Genomic DNA, 19,600 nt, shown 5'->3' with positions numbered 1-19,600 from the left:
CAAAGGTCTGTTGCTAATTAGCGACGGATTTTTTCTTTGTCGCAACTTAGCGACGAATTTACGATGTAATATTTTTGTCGCTAAGTCAGTCGCTAGTTTTCGATAAAAACTGAGCGTGAAATTCTCCCTCACTGCCTTTTTCTCTCTCTGATTAACCCCAAATCTGTGACGCCTCGTTGTAACCACCACCGACCCACAAATGCATGTCGCCTTCAGCTCGCGATTCTCCTTCGAGTTCTTCACCAGAAGGCGGATCTTTCTGATGGCACTCTGTTGAATGGAGACTGACGACGATCTGAGTGTCGAGATGAACAGGCTGATCGTCGGCTCGAGATCCTCCACGTCTATGCTCTCCATAAACCCTAGAATCTCTTCCTTCTCTTCCGACGGTCGTTCCCCAAACTCCAGCGAAGAGGCAGCAGCGTCCCGATCAGCCTCGTCAGATCCGGTCGGAATCGAGACGAGACACTGGAGCTCCTGGACGACCCAAAAAGAAGAAAAAGAAGAAAGAGAGGAAAAGAGGGCAATTTTCCTCCTCTTCTTTTCGTACTCCTTGCCTCCAAAGATGCCCAAGCTCCATGCTAGGGTATTCCAAAAACTCACCAATCCTTCACGTCGTTCTCTCCAGAATGGTTGTCGCAACAGGTAGTTTTTTATCGAATCTCTGCTCTCGTCTTGCTTTTTTGCACTCACTCATTTGTTGCCCTTTGTTCTCTCGTTCTAGTGTTCTGCACAGTCGTTTCGTCTTTGTTGATCGTTTATAGTGCTCTCAGTGTGATGGATAACATGTGTTTGTTTGTTTTGTTGTTTGGATTTTTCTTTTCGTTTTGTGTACAGGTGAGAGAGAGATCCAAAAGACTTACTGGATCGAGCACTCTGTAGATCTAACAGTCCAGGCGATGATGCTTGACTCCAAGGCTATCGATCTTGACAAAGAAGAGTGGCTTGAGGTCTTCCTTCCCTTCTTTTTCTTGTCTTTGCTGGTTTTTCTTTGGTATGTATTTGATACTTTTGGTAATGTTTTCTCAATTTGAGTTTGACGAGTCTGGTAGTTTTTATTTTTTTGAAGCTCAGATGCTGTAATGTTAAGGCCTGAACTTCAAACTCTGTATATAGCATATGGGTTATTCTGCATTTGATTTATCTTCTCACACTTGCTTACAGAGAAGTGTATTACTTTGTAGTATTGCACAACTACCTCTCAGTTTGGTATTAAGCATTTCACGATGGTGGGTTGAAATTTAATTTAATTCATGGGCATCGCAAAATGAGGTAGGGGAGCCCACGAGCCGGGCAAGGTCGATGTCTCCAGAGTCAGCGAGCGGCGACGTGTCGGAAGGCGAAAGATCGGCGTGGAGTAAGAACTTGGAGCGCAGGGTCCGCATGGATAGAGCTCTGGTGGCTTTGGACTTTGCCAAATCAACAACAGAGTGTGTCGGAATCTGCGATAGGTAAACCATGGTCTCAGAGAAAATGCGAGCTCAGTCACTCGGTTTCGGACTCGAACAAGCGATCTCTCGATCGTTTGGTACACCCTCCTCCTCTTCCTCTAGCGACTCAGACTCAACCTTGTGAATCTGCTCGCTTAATTGCAGTTGCAAGTAGACATTTGCTTTTGCTTTTGCTTTTTGAGGTGCCTAAGGTGTGAAACTGTAACATATGAGCAAACATTACTAGTATTCTCCAATTCCATGGCCATGTATGGTGTATTATTCTTTGTTTTTTATTGGTTTGGTATCTAAGATTGTTGTATATTTGTGAAGACTTGTTTTAGAATCCATAATTTATCAGCATGTATGTTAGTAATGATCAGTAGAATGGATTATTTCTATCATGTTCTAAGTAATTGCCTTTTTCTTCTCCTGTTTTCTTATTTCTCTCTTCTCTTCTCCTATCTTCTTATCAATAAGGGATTGATTTTGAATGGAACAAGGAATGGCAGAGACATTTAATTAAAAGGATTGAATTGTTAGGATGAGATAACTTTCTATGTGATCTTTAGCCAATGGTGACATGAAACATATCGAATCATGGGTGTTTGCTCAGTTTTTTTGTTTCTCAAAATTTTAAATGATGATATTTCCTGTTAGTGGAGAAAAACAGCCTTTTTGTCTCCCCTCTGAAGTTGGACTATGCAAATCAAATTTGCTTGTTTAAAGTTGGATCAATATTTTGAAATCATATGAGTATGTTAGAATCACATATAAAGTTTTTTTACTGCCTTAGAACACATATGAACATGATAAAATCACATATAAAGTTTTTTTACTGCCTTAGAACACATATGAGCATGATTGAAGCACATATAAATTTTTTTTACTGCCTTAGAACACATATGAGCATGATAGAATCACTATGCAAGTTTTTTGACTGCCTTAAAACACATATGAGCATGATTGAAGCACATATAAAGTTTTTTTACTGCCTTAGAACACATAAGAGCATGATAGAATCACTATGTAAGTTTTTTTACTGCCTTAGAATACATATGAGAATGATTGAATTAATATGCAAGTTTTTTATTATTTTATAACACATATGAGCATTTTGTTTATAAATATTAATAGTTTGGTTCTCTTGTAGGATGCTGAAAATGATCAACGTAGAGGAGCTGACAGAGGTATGGAGGGAGGGGTAGATAGAGAAAATGAAGAGGATGATGCCCCGAATCTTGACGACGATTAGTTTCATGTATTTAATTTGTTTGGCGTACTTGTAATTAATTATAACTTGGCAAAGGTTGTATTTGATTGTTTAACTTAGAACCTATGTTAATTTTGTTTCACCTGTATATGCATTTTATTTTTTATAAGCAAGTTATATGAATTGTATTAGGAGAAATTTTTCTCGAGTTTCATAATTCATTTTTTTTAATTATTTTTAAAATTAGCGATGAATTATTTTCGTCGCCAAGCCGTCGCCAATTTCAATCAGGCGATGGTTTGCGACGAACTTTAATCTGTCACTAACTTGCCGACAAAAAGTTAGTGACGAAGTTTATCTGGATATAGTTTGTCGCTATTTAGCGACAGATTAAAGTTCGTCGCTAATCCATTGCTAAATGGCGACAAACTGATGACAGATAAATCCCAGCATAATTTAGCGATTAGGATTATGCGACGGACGCTATCCATCGTGAATTCGTCGCTAAACACGTTAGCGACAGAATTTGAGATGGATTAGCGACAGATAGCGCCCGTCGCGAATTGGCATTTTTTTTGTAGTGATCGTAACATAATTGTGTTTGCACTACAAGGAGCTAGTGCAGAAGCTTGAGGTCTCTCTCTCTCTCTCTCTCTCTCTCACACACACACACACACACACACACACCTCATGATTGTGTCGTGTAATACATCCTTACTCGTTGAGATTGCTCTACAATGTTATTTCAAGAAAAAAGTTTTTTGCTTTTGTTTGGTTGATAAAAGAAAAAATGTATCATTCTTTTCAAGCATGGGTGAGCAAGTGTAACTATCAAATTGTATGTACTTTTATATTTTATATGTACTTTTTAATGAAACCTGACACGTTGGCAGCCCTACAGTAGGTCTAGTTAGACTCGAACTCAGACCTGCTATTAGCATCTCAGAGCCAGATCTGGGTCTTGGCTTGCCTTAGTCGAATGAAAGACGAGTCAGTTACACCCTAGTTGTTAGGAAACTTTAAGCACATAAACTAGTTTACTCAAACCAAAGTTGCGCTTAAATGAGCCAAATCTATAGAAAGATTGGATGATTCTAAGAAAATATTAGCTTATTGTAACACTTAAGATTTTTTTATAATTTTCTAACAAATAAAAATGAAATTTATGTCACAAATTTGGTTTGAATTTGAAAATAAGACCAATATATAGAGTGGGATGCCCCTTATGTGGGCCCTCTTGGATCGTGAAGTCTAATATAAAAATGACTCAAACAAGCTCAAGGCCATCCAAGGGAAGGACATCTCTACCTACTTTCCTATTTTCATATTTTTAGCTTAGTCAAATTATTAATTTGTTTTTTTATTTCATTAAAAGACCTAGTTAGTCAACTTGTTTAATTGTCTCTTTATTGTGTAAGAATCTTAATTAGCTAGGATTCATAAATTAACATGTAATTTAGATAAAATTCAAATTAGATAAGAACTAATTAGAGTTTCCTTATTCAATATAAAAATACATGAAGAAAACTACTCAAAGAGCCTCATACCTCCCTCCTCCCATATGCCCCTCATTTACTCTTTTTCTCTTTCTTTTTTCCTCTCTCTCTCTCTCCATCTTCCTTCTTCCTCCCTCATGCCCCTCTCTGAAGAAAAACTTCATTGAAGTTGGTAGGGATTACATATCCTTGGTAGTGCATATTATAGGAAGAAATCATTGGTGAATACAATTTTGGAAAAATCTTTCAGTAGATTTAATATTTTTAAGGTAGGTACACTGTAACTTTGTATATGTATATAGTGATAGGTTATATGAGCATGTTGTGGGATGATTTCTATCAGCCAAAATTTGTATAGAAACTGATATTATGTGGTGTATGAAGGCTTCAAAAACCAAAATCTTTTTTTGAAAGTTGATTTTATAGAGAAATGTGTTTTCTTTTATAATACATTTGATTTTGGATGTTAAATTCATGTATGTATCAGATTTCTGTATTTACAACATGATTTCATGGTTGTATGCATGAATCTAATGTGTTATTGATAGATTTAAAATTATTGAATAATTTTTCTTGATGATCATGTTAAAAACATGAAGTTCTTGGTTGTTTTTTAAAAAAATGTATTTTATTTTGTTTATTTTGATTCAATCAGTCATAATAATAAATTTGACTATTCAAAATCGTAAACCCATAAATCCTAAACATTTATAAAGATGTTACAAACATATGAAAGTAATCTCAAGCTCAAACGAGTCAACTTTGTAAAAAGCATATCTCTCATAATACTCACAATCTATGGCTAAGATTTTAATGTATGTTAGTTTGAATATGGAAGGACACACAGTTAAAACCTTGAATGTTGATTTTTCATGATTTAGAAATAAAAATTCAAGGAAATTAGTCTAGAATATAAAATTTTGTGAAACATATTCTCCCAAATAACAAAAATAGCATATTACATAATTTTTAGCTCTTTACTGGAATCAAATTTAATTTTGGGTTTTTGTAGGCTTGAATCAAACATATCAAGCCACTCACATTAAAAATCTCAGCATCTAATTCATTTGAAATGATTTATGACTGATTTTTTATTAGAGAGACGAAACTGGACAAGACTGTTCTGTGAACTGAAAACAGTCTATGTTACAAAAATTTTAATTTCTGATCTAATTAGTTCTGAATTAAGGGATTGTGTTTCAATACATAAGATGATTTCAAAAGTGAACTAGATGAATATAACATAGTTCTAAAAGTGAACCAGATATAATGTATCATATTGATACACAGTATGTGGGCCTATTGAGGCTATGTGATTGTGTCATCTTTGGCTAACATCTTTTGAATGCTAAGCTTTAAAATTATTTTATGAATGCTATAATGTAAAAGATGATGTTATATTGTGCAACATGATGTTATGATATGCAATACGATATTATAATGTAATTATGATGTGTTATAAGGCATAAAAAGCATACATGCACTTGTGAATGCTCATGAATGAGTTTGTGGTTTAAAAGAACCAATGTGCTGTCATAAATGCATGAATATATTGTGTGGCATGCAATGATAATATTTTATAATACATGATAAACATGTATGTATATGAGATCGCTCATGAATAAGCAAGTGCTTGGAAAGAACCATTGGAGTGTTAAAAGTGTACTAAGTTATACAAAAAATATGCATACACACATAACATAATTACCTCAGAGCGGTTATAGGGGTATAAATGTTCGACTGGTTTAAAGATACTAGGGCATACTGAATGAGTATCAATATGAATGAGCTAATAAACTTGTGTAACTGCCATAAATGGGTAGTATGCTACTCATGTCATGAAATACAATATGAAAAGTTACCCCGGCAAAGTATTTAGGCTATTGAGTCATGAAGTGTTACATGATAAATGACATATGTAATAAAATGCAATGAGTCATAGTCTTTAATAAAAAATTTGAATAACCTTTGTAGACTCAAACTTATCTTAGAGATAGTAGGTGGTATAAAACTCTATTGGATTGTTACAAGTTTTGAGCGAGAAAAACTCATTTGGTCTCCTGTCCTCAAAGTTAGGAGGTCAAACTACCAATGTGTCTTAGGTGGTATGCCTATGTCATCTGCAAAAGTTTAAGATGCATCCTCAAAATCTGTGATCACTGGTGGATTTTTTCTCGGTCATGAACTGGCCTTATTGGATTTGTTTCAATAAGTCACTTAGAAAATTAAAATACATGTCATAATAAACACATGAGTGGTCTCCTTTGATTCAATGATTGTATTGTGAGTATCCACAGGAGGGTAAGCAAAAGAAACAAAGCCTTACACTTAAGTAGATTTATTTTGTGTTAAACTTGTATTGAAAACATGCTTTAATAATGCAAATGCTTAATCATGGATATATTGCATGAATTTAATTGTTATAATTATTTATTTGAATACATCATGATGGTTATATTTTAAAAGAATATATTATTGCATGTATGCTTATATATATATATATATATATATATATATACATGCATTGTTGTTGTGTTCCTAACAAGATTTTATAACATTCCCGCAATCCTCTTTGAGAGTTCAAAACTAAAAAAATTTAAATGAAGCAACAATCCTACCCCTTGCGTGGCTGCTAAGCAAAAGGCCATTGTGGTCAGATATCATATGCGGTAAAATGTGCGCCACATAATTGGAAAATGAGCAAACCCAGTGATCATTCATAAGGGCTCTGTCCAGACAACCCACTCAGAATCCCATACCTTGTTGATCATTTTGCCATGTGTGAAGTGGGCCCACATGAACTGTCTGTGTGAGCTCACATATGTTAATCATGTTATTGAAATTGTCCAAATATAGATGTCCCATGTGAGATCCTTGTCTCTCCCCAATATCTCTTGTAGTGTTTCAATCATCTATAACTACCAAAGGTTCCTCTCTCGGATGTTGCCCAAGTATGTTCCACAAGTGCTTCATTTGATTCAAATCATTTAGCTCATACACTCCCGGCACCATGATCAAATCATCTTATTTTCTATTGTGCTTGTAATAATTTGGTCTGTTACTAGAGGTGTCAAGGGGTTAGATTTACTTAAACCCGACCCAGACCAAGCCCTATAGGGTTTATGTAACACCTCGAATTTTTGAACCCTTTATAATGGTGATTATTTAATAATTTAAGAGCTAACGATTTGGCATTTTTGGTGGATTTAAAGTGTTGTTTGAACATTGACTAAGATATAATCTCGTGGATTGTTTACTGTTTTTCAGCGATTATGAGGTATCAACTTGTACTCCCACGTTTTGCTTTTTGGTGTGCAATATGTATGCAGGAGTTGTGTAACTTGTGTGGATTCTTAAATTAGATGCTCTTGTTGAGAAAATTATGCTTTATTGCTTGATTTTAGCATGATTATGAGAAGCTTGTATATTTCTACATATTTGGGGTTTCAGCTCATAAATCATGTTTTTAAATATTATGATTTTGGAGGTAAACTAAATATAATTAAAGATTTCTTATTTAAGTCAGCATAATTTTGCATTTTATGAAATTATATATGATTTTGGACCCATAAAAAACTTGTTTTATGAGGGATATACATGTTGGTATAGTGATTTTGTTATTTACAGAGTGATGGATTTTGATTTAAAGTTTTTATATGTTATTTATAGCTTTGTTATGCTTGTAATTCAGTTGATTTTACATATGTCACGGTGTGGGATGTGATTCTTTGCATTTGAATGAGATAGGATGCCAAATCCTTTCCCCTGCATGTGCCCAAATTGTACATTTTGTTATTGTCAGGTGCAATTGATAGCCCTTTACGGTATGCAGTTTCCACATCCATATAATTGTTCTGTTGCATCAAAGCCCAATCCAAATTTCCCTATAGAAGTTTACCAAAAAATCCATCAGATACCTTTATGTCCATGCACAAATTAGTATTAGTAACTTTGAATACTTTCAATAGAGTGAAAAAAAAGAAGGCAAAGCTTACAAACAATCTAGTTGCTTCTTGTTCAATGGAAACTTGAAATTTTTTTTCCTTGTGATCGTACCGTCTTGGTTCACTTAATATTGAATGCAATAACTTGTTCAATTAGGAGCATCTTATGATTTAAAAGGGCAATCTGATCATCTAACCTCCCACACTTCTGCAACAGATTGCCTTTTAGTACCACTAGGAGAAAAGAATAGCAGAGGGTAAGTACAACAAGAAAGAAAGCTAGTGTATGAAAGCAAAACAGAAAGAAACACGCCTTATGCAGATAAAGAAGAATATTATCAAGGAACTTCTGGGCACTCTCCGAGCACCCGTTCCACTACGATTTCATGGCTTCGATCGACTCCTCCCCTCGATTCTGCTGTTTCATCACAATGGCCATGTCTTTGAGAGCACTATCAACTCTGTCGCCTGCATTGATCGCTACCCAAAAGAGCGCATATCCGAATATGTTTATATGTAAAAAAAACTAATTTGGTGTGAGCTTTTCACCATCTGAATCCGAACTCAAATCAGTTTAACCAACAAGGGTGATATGGTATCAGCCACATCGGATCCGAATCCGAATCCTTTACATCCTTAACCACAAGTGAGGTAGTTTGGTTCAAGGGATCCAAAAATAAGACTAAGCGTGAGCTGGATCCTGATCAGAGATGGACCCTCTTAGTGGGTCCAAGATGGTTATATGCCAGATCAACCTGCTAGGTCCAAGGCCCACATATGGTTGGATTACCTTGTACCCGAATGATATCATCCTATTCATGGATCTTATTATAACCTTGCAATTTTAGACATGTAACGTATTAGATCAAAGTTGGCCATCGTTCAAATGTAGATACAATATCATATCAGATTTGGACTCGAGTCTTTAAATGCCTGCTTGCCCAAAATCAGATCAACCTGTAGATTGCACAAGTACCAACATGAAACACTCGATCCAAGATTTTCTCGGGTCCAAATATGATTAGATATGTCTAGGTTGAAACCAGATCCAAGATCAGATTTGAAATGCTGACATATTTACAGAAAAAAATGGACAAATCTTGGTCAAACCGATGTGGTAGCAATTCAATTATGTTTACCAACGAGGTCTCTGCTTGTCTGGTAAGAGCAGCTAGTACACGTCACCTTGTATTGGAACATTGCAAGTTCAAATCCCATTGGTATTGTTGTATAACTGGTAGGGTTCTTGCCTTTCAAAAAAAAGGAAATCAATCATATTTGTCCAAAGTAGAACTGAACCATGTAGTAATGTAGTAACCTATGTAAGAAATATCACGATTTTGAAAATTCTTGTGATATTGAAATTTGAAAAACATGAAGAAGAAGTTGGATATTCAAAACCTCACATGTTTTTATATATTCCAATATTATCAGGAGTTTAGTAATTTTAAGTTTTCTCTGTATTTTAATTGTTTAGATTTTCCTTATATTCACTGAGATTTTTTTTCGACAGAGAAAGCTGGAATTAGGCAGACCCCTACCAGTTATGCAACTATACCATTGGGATTCGAACTTGCAATGTCCCAACACAAGGTGACATGCACTAACTGCTCCTACCAGACAAGCGGAGCCCCCCGTTGGCATCTTCACTAAGAATTAATGATATCTTGCCCCTGATTTTTTCTCTTGATAAAGAATAAAATTGAAAAGGCATCAATTGCTCTCTCTCTCTCTCTCAATTAGGGATGATAGTGGACCCGGGAAAGCGGGGCCCCGTCCCGCCTCGCTCCGTTTGGACCGGGGATGGAGGGCATGAAATGGGGATGGAGGCGGGGATAAAGGTTAAAATTCATACCCGTGCGGGGATGGAGGAGGGGATGGACCAACACTTTCCCCCGCCCCGCCCCATATTACTAAAATATCCTAAATCAAAAAATAAAATTACAAAATACCCACCTTCATAAATACTCTTCTCTTACTAACCCTAACCCTATGTTTTATCCATCGGAGCCGTCGCCGTCCAGAGGAGAAAGATAAGGTAATTGGGTTTTTTTGCTCTATTTGAATGAGGAAAACATATCATAAGTTGATAATCTCTTTTGCTCTTTTGAATGAGGATCAGGTTGATTCGTTTGCAGAGAAGACCACAATCAAAATCAAGAAGCAGTGCTCCCATTTTGAAGACCAGTCCTTGATCCGAGCTTTGGTTCAGGATTTTCTTCTTCAGTTTCTGTCATGCTTTTCTTTTGTATCAGTCTGCTTGAACTTTCTACAATCAAAATTGTTTCAAGAGCTTGGTTGTGAGTTCCTACTAACAGTTCAAATCCTATGTTGTGCTGCAAAAGCTCTTCAAACTTTTCTGCTAGTGTGATCCTCCTATTTTGCATAACCTATTTACAGAATTGTTTCCCTCATTATCACATTTTAACTTTCTCTTCTGAATTAGTTTTTTTAGATTATCTAACATTTCTTTAACATTATGAAATTTTTAATTTTTCTGGCCATCTTAATACTTGAAATCAACATCTTCTGATTGGGCGTAATGCTTATTCAGTCTTGGGAGCTCATTGTCTTTTTCTTTTCCCTATGCAGGTAGGCGATTTTGGAATCTTGGTCAGATCAGGCTTTATTGTCTTTGAAGCTCTTTTTTTTCAATTTTCTATCAGCACTGGTGGCACTAGCAGGAATTGCATTGGTGAGTATATGGAACAATATCAATGCTTCTTTCAGGCTCTAATATTAGGACAAGACCCCGACGACTCTTCTCTGATAGAGTTACCATAAAGCACCGGTCAGAGCTATTTTGTTATTAGGGAGAGAAATTGTTCGTTCAGACAATTACTTCATAATGTGATTAAAAGAAATATTGTATGGCCTGCTGCCGTCATCGATGAATGAACTGAAATTTGTTGAGAGTTGTTTCTTTGAATGTTGCCATTTATCTTTGTGGGACTTCTGAGGAAGGGAAGTTGCATGCCAACTGTTTGATGAAATGGCCAAAAAAAGATGGAATTGACTCCAAACAAAATGGTTCAATAGATTGGGCAGGCCGAAACCTTATTCAAATTTGGTAGAATCTTTCTCTAACTAAAGTAATTTGTGGTTTTAAGTATCTCTTGTGTTGCAATATGGTTTCACTGAGATCTTTAGTTAGAAGGTACCTTTTCCAAATTCTGTACTTGAATGGCTTGATACATCGTGTAGTTTATTAGAAATCTGGGAAGAAACCAACCAAACATAATTACAACCTTGATTTTTTTGAAGAAAACGGGGACGAGATGGGGTGGGGTGGGGTGGGGCGGGGACGAGGGACGAGGCGGGGGCGGGGTGGGGCGGGGGTGGGGACGGGGATTAATATTTTGAGACGAGGGGGCAGTGGAGGTCCAAAGTCACCCCCACTACGGGGGTGGACTAGGGATGAAGGTTAAATTTTAGAGACGGGGCGGGGGTGGAGACCTTGTCCCCCACCCCGGTCCACTGCCATCCCTACTCTCAATGTCTATTCATGCGAGCAAATAGAATCAATGTTGTGAAAATCGGTCTGAATCTTTTATTGAATTGGCAAAATTAGGGTGAGCATATATATATATATATATATATATATATATATATATATATATATATATATATATATATATATAGAGAGAGAGAGAGAGAGAGAGAGAGAGAGAGAGAGAGAGAGAGAGAGAGGCCCAAGATTCCCACCATGAACCAAACCCCTTTATTGGGGATTTCAGGCTGGCCAGTAAGTGGCTCCGCCACTGAATTGACCCAAAGAAGATTCAAAAGTGGCCAATTCAATTTATTTTTTTAATGTTTTTTAAGGGGTAACATTTTTTACTTTTTAATGACATGTGTTATCTGATGGAAAAGGGCTTATTCAATATCAATTCAATTTCATTCGATTTTTTTTTTTGTTTAATGAAACTGATTCACCCAGTGAACCGATTTTTTTTTTCTAAAGGCAATCTGGCGTTAGGCAGATCCCTACCAGTTTATTAGAGAATAAATAACTGTACACAAAAAAAATAGCAAAATTACAAAAAAGAATAACGATACATTGTGAACTGATTTTAACAACATTGAATGGAATACCTCATGTTGCGTGGCCCTCTGGGGCTTGTTTTTTTTTTTTGCGTTTTATATGCAGGAATAACACAGACAAACTGCTTCCCGTTGCTAGGGGTGTCAACGGGTCGAGTTTGGTTTGGACCCAGCTGAAACCAGACTTGAATCAGATTTTCGAGTATGGTATCAGGGTCTGGACCTGGGTTTACTACAAGAGAAACTATACTCGGACCCTATAAGAACTACATGAACCAAACCCAGACCATACCCGGTAAAATAATATTTTTTATCATTTTTACATTGAAAAATCACAGGTCTTAATGGGAACTCGGGTTAGGCCCGGGTCTGCTATAAAATTTCACAAACTATACCCTGGTTCATGTATTAATCGGACCTTCGGATCCGGACTCTGATCTTAATCAGGTCTTCTTATTTATCACCATACCCGGACCCTATAGGGTTTGGTCCAGGTAAACCCCACCTGTTGACACCCGTACCTGTGGCCTACATTTTAAGGTGGCATTCAGTATGCTAGAGAAGCAAACAGTTCGAATTACGGATCACAAAATACATTAGAGTCAGACCGAATCGGATCTAGAGCAGCCAAAACTTGCAAAAAGTCTTTCCTGAATCCGATCCGTTTGCAACCTTACAGGATGCAAGAGCCACGCAGGGATGGGTGCGACCCGTATCCTGGACAAACACTGCCTGGAGTGTCTCAGCAGCACTTGTCTAGCCAATCAATAGCACCCTAATTGACTGGGTAATGAATGTTCATGTGTGTCATTTGAGTTGTATTAATGTGAGTTGGTGCAATTTAGGGTGCATTTGAATGCCTTGGATCCAGGGGGTGTCAACGGGTCAGGTTTGGTTCGGACTCAGGTGAAACCAGACTCATACCTAATTTGAGATGCTGGTACCAGATCCAATCGGACCCACAATAAGAGAAACCATACCTGGATCCTATAAGAACTACATGAACCAGACCTAAACCATACCTGGTAAATTTATATTTTTTATCCTTTTTACATTAAAAAATTGTGGATCTTAGTCGGAACTTGGGTCGGGTATGAAAGTTTACAAACCATACCCTGCTTCATATATTAATCCCCAGATTCTATCCAAACCTTTTTATTTATCACCAAACCCTGAGCTTATAGGGTCTGGTTCATGTCGGCAGGTCAAACCCGATCCATTGACATTTAGTCTTAGGCAAGGGATACAAGTCCCTCTAATCTTCTGATCTCAAGAACTTAAAATTCAGAGCAATCAAACGCACCTTTAAAAGTAAATTACATAAAAAATAAATCAAGAAATCTAAGTAAATGCGATTCCATGGCCCAATGGATAAGGCGCTGGTCTACGGAACCAGAGATTCTGGGTTCGATCCCCAGTGGAGTCGATGTTTTTTCTTTTTTATTGTTACTTTTTTTATTTCATTCGAAAAGTATCACGCACCCAACCCACAGTCGATGATTTTTTCTTTTTTATGTTAATTTTATTCAAATTTTTTTATTTCATTCGAAAAATATCACGCACCCAACCCAATTTAATATCCAAAGCGTTGCACCGATTATCAAGTTGACAACTAACTTGTCGTGCTTGAGCATGAGATGTTTAAGGTCTAATCCGGAAAGTTTTTTTTTTTCCTTTATTTCTCACAATGGAAAATATATTAGTTAAAAGAGGTCGGGGTAGGCCTAGGAAGACTTGGATATGAATGCTTTGAACCTCACCGAGGACATGGCATTGGATAGAAATGATTGGAGGAAAAGGATTCATGTGGAAGACCCAAAATGAATTTCTTTTTTGGTTCATATCGCTGACCCCAATTGTTTTGGGATGAAGGCGTAGTTGTTGTTGTTTGTTGTTATTTCTCCCATTGCCTCGTTATCTATCACTAGGGATGTTAATGAATCGGATTTTTATGTGATAGCCGACTGAATTCGGTTTTGTTTAGTTGCATTTGGTAAATTGAAACCATATAATCGGTTGTGGATATGTTTTTTATTTTTCGAGACTGAATCCGCCCAATAGACGGATATCCGAACATGTGTAAATTCCTAACTTAGTGGAAAGCTATTCTGAATCCGATTCTGAAACATGGATTCACACATTTTATTCATCCGACCTGGACCTTCAAAAGCATAACCAATTGGATTCATTTTCCAAATCATGCTCTGCATCAGAATTTTTTTAGATCCCATGACACCAAACACATTTAGACAATTAAAATATGGGGATCAAATCCACACCTTTTCTGAGCATGCTTCTCCTGGACCCGGATCCAATTCCAAGCTATTAAAATGATGTAACATGGATTAGCATGTTTTTTTGGGTTTTTTTTGGCAAATTGGTCCCTCCCTTTTGGGTTTTTGCAAAACGCTGCTTTCTTTTGCTTAATCTACAGTTAATAACCGTTATTCCTTTGACAACAGCTGTTACATGCCAGTGTGACAAATATCGCGAGATTTACCAAAATCCCACGATAATATCGCGAGAAATTGCCTGAAAGTTTAAAATAGTGATTTCTTGTGAGATTTTCAAAATATCGTAAGATTTATGAAAAAAATATAAATACTGCGTTTAAAACGCGGTATTTATGTTTTAAACAGCTATTTATCGCAAAAAAAATCATGTATTTTTTTAAATAATTTTTATTAATATTTTCTTATAAAAAATAAATTTTATATTTTTTAATTTATTTTTATTGCTGAAATTTTGCCAAAAAATGCAAGATTTATGGAATTTTTTCAATTTCTCACGAGTTTTTGAAAAACAAGAAATTGCCGATAAAAACGTTTGTCACTATGTTACATGCCTGGAAAATGGCTATTTTGCCCCTGTCTGGGTTTTTTCTCAAAACATTAATAAGTTAGGGAGAGAAAGGGTTATTTTGGTCATTCTTGATCAATTCAATTGATCCTAGTTACTGTTTGATTATGTCCCTTTGACAAAAAAGACTAATTTATAAATTTTTAATAACGAAGAACCCTCATCCAAGCTTGCAAAACCTCGGATGGAGCACCATGACCACCAGGGGTGGCAATCCCGTCGGGTTGGCGGGTCAGCATACCAATCCGACCCGTTTATTAAACGGGTCGGCTACGGCAAACACGAACCTGACCCATTTATTAAACGGGTAACCGGACACAACACGGTTAACCCATTTAATAAACGGGTCGGGTCGGGTCGGGTAAACTGGTTGGCGGGTCGGGTTCGAGTAAACGGGTTGGCGGGCGGGTCATGGTCGGGTAAACAGGTTGGCGGGTCAGGTTCGGGTAAACGGGTTGGCCCGCCCGCCTAACCCGTTTATTAAACGGGTCAGCCGGGTTGGCATACCCCTAACATGAACCCGACCCGTTTAATAAACGGGTTAGGCGGGTCGACCCGTTTACGACATGAACCCGTTTAAGCCAAACCCGAACCCGCCTAAGAAGCGGGTTGGCGGGTCGTGTCAGATTTTGCCACCCCTAATGACCACCCTGCCTTAGGTGTCACACCTTTGAAAGCTAAGGACACGCCAGTGCACTAGTGAAGTTTAATACGGTGGTTTCATGTCAACACCATCACAGCCACTCTGTTGGCTACACTGGTGACTTCAATAGTGTTAAAAAAAAAAGGCAGAGACGAATTTACCAATTGACTGCAAGGTAAGACTCATTTGAAAAAACATTTTTGCAAATATAACCCTACCGATGCATTCAGCGTTGTCCATTTGTTAGGAATTGACTATTGAATCATCTTAATCCGATCAAGAAATGTGATTGTGATTTTGTATGTTTGAATATTTACTAAAATTCTGAGTTGTTGATTTTCAAGCCTTAAAAGATATTTTTCATACATCTTAATAGGATGATCTAAGAGTTTGTTTCTATAAAACCAAGGATCTAGATGGCATTAGTATGGTAAAATTTTAGAAAAAAAATGAGAAAAAAACTATAAAAATCTTGGTGCATACCAATTTACATATTTTGATAGTTTTATATATATAACTGAACATATTAGGCTTTCTTTTCTCGTTCTGCCCCGTTAGGCCCTATAGTTTGAAATGTTTTATGAAAGATCTGAATCGTTAGACATGTTTAGTATGTTCGATTAGTGGGAATCAACTATTTGATCGTTTTTTTTTTACAAAAAATTGTATTTTTAGGAACTAAACAATTTGATACCTTCATGGCCATTGATTTTGGATCACTGAAAAACCTATACATAGGTCAGATTCCAGTGATCCAAAAGCTGGTTTCCACCAAACAAATCACCTATGGTGATAGATGTGAGAAGTAATACAAAAATATATATTTTTAATGGGGCAAAAAAAGTTAGAACGATAAAATGTGTAAAACCAGTGCATTATATATATATATATATAGATAGATAGATAGAGAGAGAGATAGAAAGAGAGATGTGTTCTTTAGGCCCCTTTTTTTGTTAGGTCCTAGTAGGCTCCTTTAAAAATCATAGTTTTAAGTATTTTTTCCGTAGATGTGTTCGTTAGGTTTTGTTTAGTGGGAACTGACTTTTGCATGGTTCGAATCTGACCTGTATACAAGTTTTTTCAGTGATCTAAAATCAATGGCTATGAAGATACCAATTCTTCCTGACTTAGAAAAACTCAAAATTTGGTAAAAAAAAAATGATCCAAAGAGTCGATTTCCAGTAAATCGAGCATTTTAATCATGATCCAGGACTGCTGTGACCCTGACAGTCAATCTCATGATGTAATGGGACAAAAAAATGCTAGAGTGTATCACCATTCTTATACACTAAGTACACAAAATATTTTTCCTATATTTTATATAGATATATAATATTTGATGGATGGGAGTATCATGGAACGGCCAAAATGTTGATTTAAGTGAATTAGCGATGCCTTTGACCGACGCTAAAGATGTAAAAAAAATGACCTTTAGAGGCCATGACGACTGTCATTTTTATTATTAACGGGCGTACCACTGATCACACGCGATCAGCGGTGTGCACCTGCCCGAATAACGTTGAACAAAAAGTTGTTCAACGTTACTTCCGTATGTTCTATACGAAACTTTTGATTTTATTCTTCTCTAGCAACAAATATAAAGTGCATCTGAGTGTTTATGCCGCAATACACCTCTAAGTCATCAACTTATTATAACATTCTTCCTTATCAAAGGATTACTTGCAGCTAACTCTAACTTTATATTATTGTTGGAACATGAGGTGCTTTTTTGGTTGAACTTTCTTATCAAGAATAATACATCCTGATAAGAAATTTCCTGAATCGAATCGTTTTGAGTTGGCCTTTTACATTTTTGATTTTTTGAAAAAAGTTCAAAAGATCATGAAAATAAAAGAGTTCAGGAAAATTTATGAAAATATAGAATAAAGTAAATGATGACTTATAGGTCCAATCAGTTTCTAGCATGCAATTCCTAAACAATGAAATAAGTTGTAACCAACAAAAATATTATATTTATTTTAAATATTAAAACATAAAAGAAAACTGGTTCTACCGTTTTTAAGGAAATTGGTGAAATTCAATACAAACAAAAAAAACATTGAACTCTATGATTGAATATTCACTGACAAAAAGACTGATAAGTAATAAAGTACCAATCAAACCAAATACCAATCTGATCCTTTTCATGCTTTCATTCATAAAAACAACCCAATGAGTGAGCTATCAACGGTCAGATGGATCTGGTGCTACCTTTACGACCCTAATAAATGTTGTATTATATCTTTGATGAATTAAGAAAAATTTGACCAGTGGGTCCAACAATTCCCTAATAAGGAGGGCACTTCGATTCTAAAACTGATCTCAGGCTCCAATGGAATTCAAGTCACTTTAGCCTCCCATTGTCGGCCAGCTCTCCCTCTTTAAAAATTTCAAATGTTGGCCCTCAAAGAAGACTGAAAATCTCATTAAAGCGAGCTGGTCCATAATGGTTTGCATCTAACCTAGGTGGGCTAAAACCAATGTTTCCTCGATTTCCAAAAGAATTAAGAGCATTCAGTCGGAAATGAAGGCATGTCAACATCAAAGGGAAGGGGAGATACAAAAAATTTGATAATGGAACTCCATCCTCATGATAAGCTTCAATTTTTCCATGAAATGGAGGAATCTATGTGGAAGTAGAAAGCGGTGTAAATGGCTAGAAGAGGGTGACCGCAATACAACATTATTTCATTCCATGTACAACAGAAATATCAAAAGGAATCAAATCACATCTCTATACTTATAAGATTCATGTCATTTGTTTCCCCTTTGTTTGATACCATTTTCCTGCCATTGTGTTGCCGAAAACTAGCCAAGTGAATACCATCTTAAAGGGTGTGATGCTCTCTACCCATATATTGTCTTATCACAGCTCATTGGCTATAAAATGTTTAGTTTAGTCTCATTAATGCCCTTTACTACTGCAGTTGAGACAATTTTGGAATAAAGTTGTCCTGAACAATCCACTCCTTAACTTGCATCCTCCCGCCATCAGGTTGGCCGGAAACCATCAGAGATGCACTGTCCATGCCGCCTGGTGTGACCCTGACAGTTACAGTATTCTCCACACTAGTGGAAAGAGAAGGAGACACAGGAGAAGGGCTGGCAAGGGGGGAAGATAATTTGGGAGGGATGGAAGGTGGGGCGTATAAGGACTCCACTGGGACATGATGGAGGAAGGGAGAGAGGACTGGTTGGGTGAAACTGGGCACAGAGAAGAGAAGATTCATCAAAATATACATGATGAGAGACATATGTGCGACCAGTTTATGGATGAAAACAGATATATCCTTTTTTGACAAGAGGAATAAATTAAATAAATACAGGGTAGAGTTTTGGGTTGAAACTTGAATTTATTGTAGGATGTAAGGAGAGGATAGCAGATGCAACCAAATATATGTAGGTGAGAGTAATCAGGTTTATGATGCAAGAAGAGTTCATATGGTGTGTGGCATTTCAGAACCATGGTTGAAAGTCGGTTGATAATGTAGACTGTCATCCGAAACACATCGACCCAATATTCAAAGGCAATATTGGTACTGCTAAGCATGCTTAAGCCGGTTTCAATAACATAATGGTGCTTGCGTTCAACAAGACCATTCTGCTCAGGTGTGTGCGGACACGAGAGATGATGAAAAATACCATACTCTTGAAGATAACTCTTGAACTCTGAATTAGTAAATTCACCACTATTGTCAGACTAAAAAGATGTGATAGTAAACCTAGCTTGGGTTTCAACAATGAGCTTAAAATTTTTTAAGCAGTCAAAAACTTGAGATTTATTTTTCATAAGCAATAACCAACAAAACTTTGAAAAAACATCAACTAACAATAAGTAATATCTAAAATTCCCTCTAGATTCCATAGGTACAAGATCCCAGACATCGACATGCAAAAGTTATAGAGTCCGTGAACAAGAAGATTATGTAATAACCGAAAGAAATACACATATTTAGTTGATTTGGGCCTAG

General features: G+C 36.5%; 1 non-coding gene across 1 annotated transcript; it reads left to right on the top strand.

Annotated features, from left to right (window-relative positions):
• The first annotated feature begins 13,480 nt into the window (after window positions 1-13,480).
• TRNAR-ACG (transfer RNA arginine (anticodon ACG)) lies at window positions 13,481-13,553 on the top strand. Its single transcript has one exon. It is a non-coding gene; the product is annotated as a tRNA-Arg (tRNA).
• The last annotated feature ends 6,047 nt before the right edge of the window (window positions 13,554-19,600 follow it).

This window comes from Nuphar pumila, chromosome 7 (assembly GCF_984573655.1).
Source record: "Nuphar pumila chromosome 7, dmNupPumi1.hap1.1, whole genome shotgun sequence".
Classification (NCBI taxonomy): Eukaryota; Viridiplantae; Streptophyta; class Magnoliopsida; order Nymphaeales; family Nymphaeaceae; genus Nuphar; species Nuphar pumila.
Note: the sequence above shows the minus strand (reverse complement) of the source record. Positions and strands in the feature narration are given on the sequence as shown.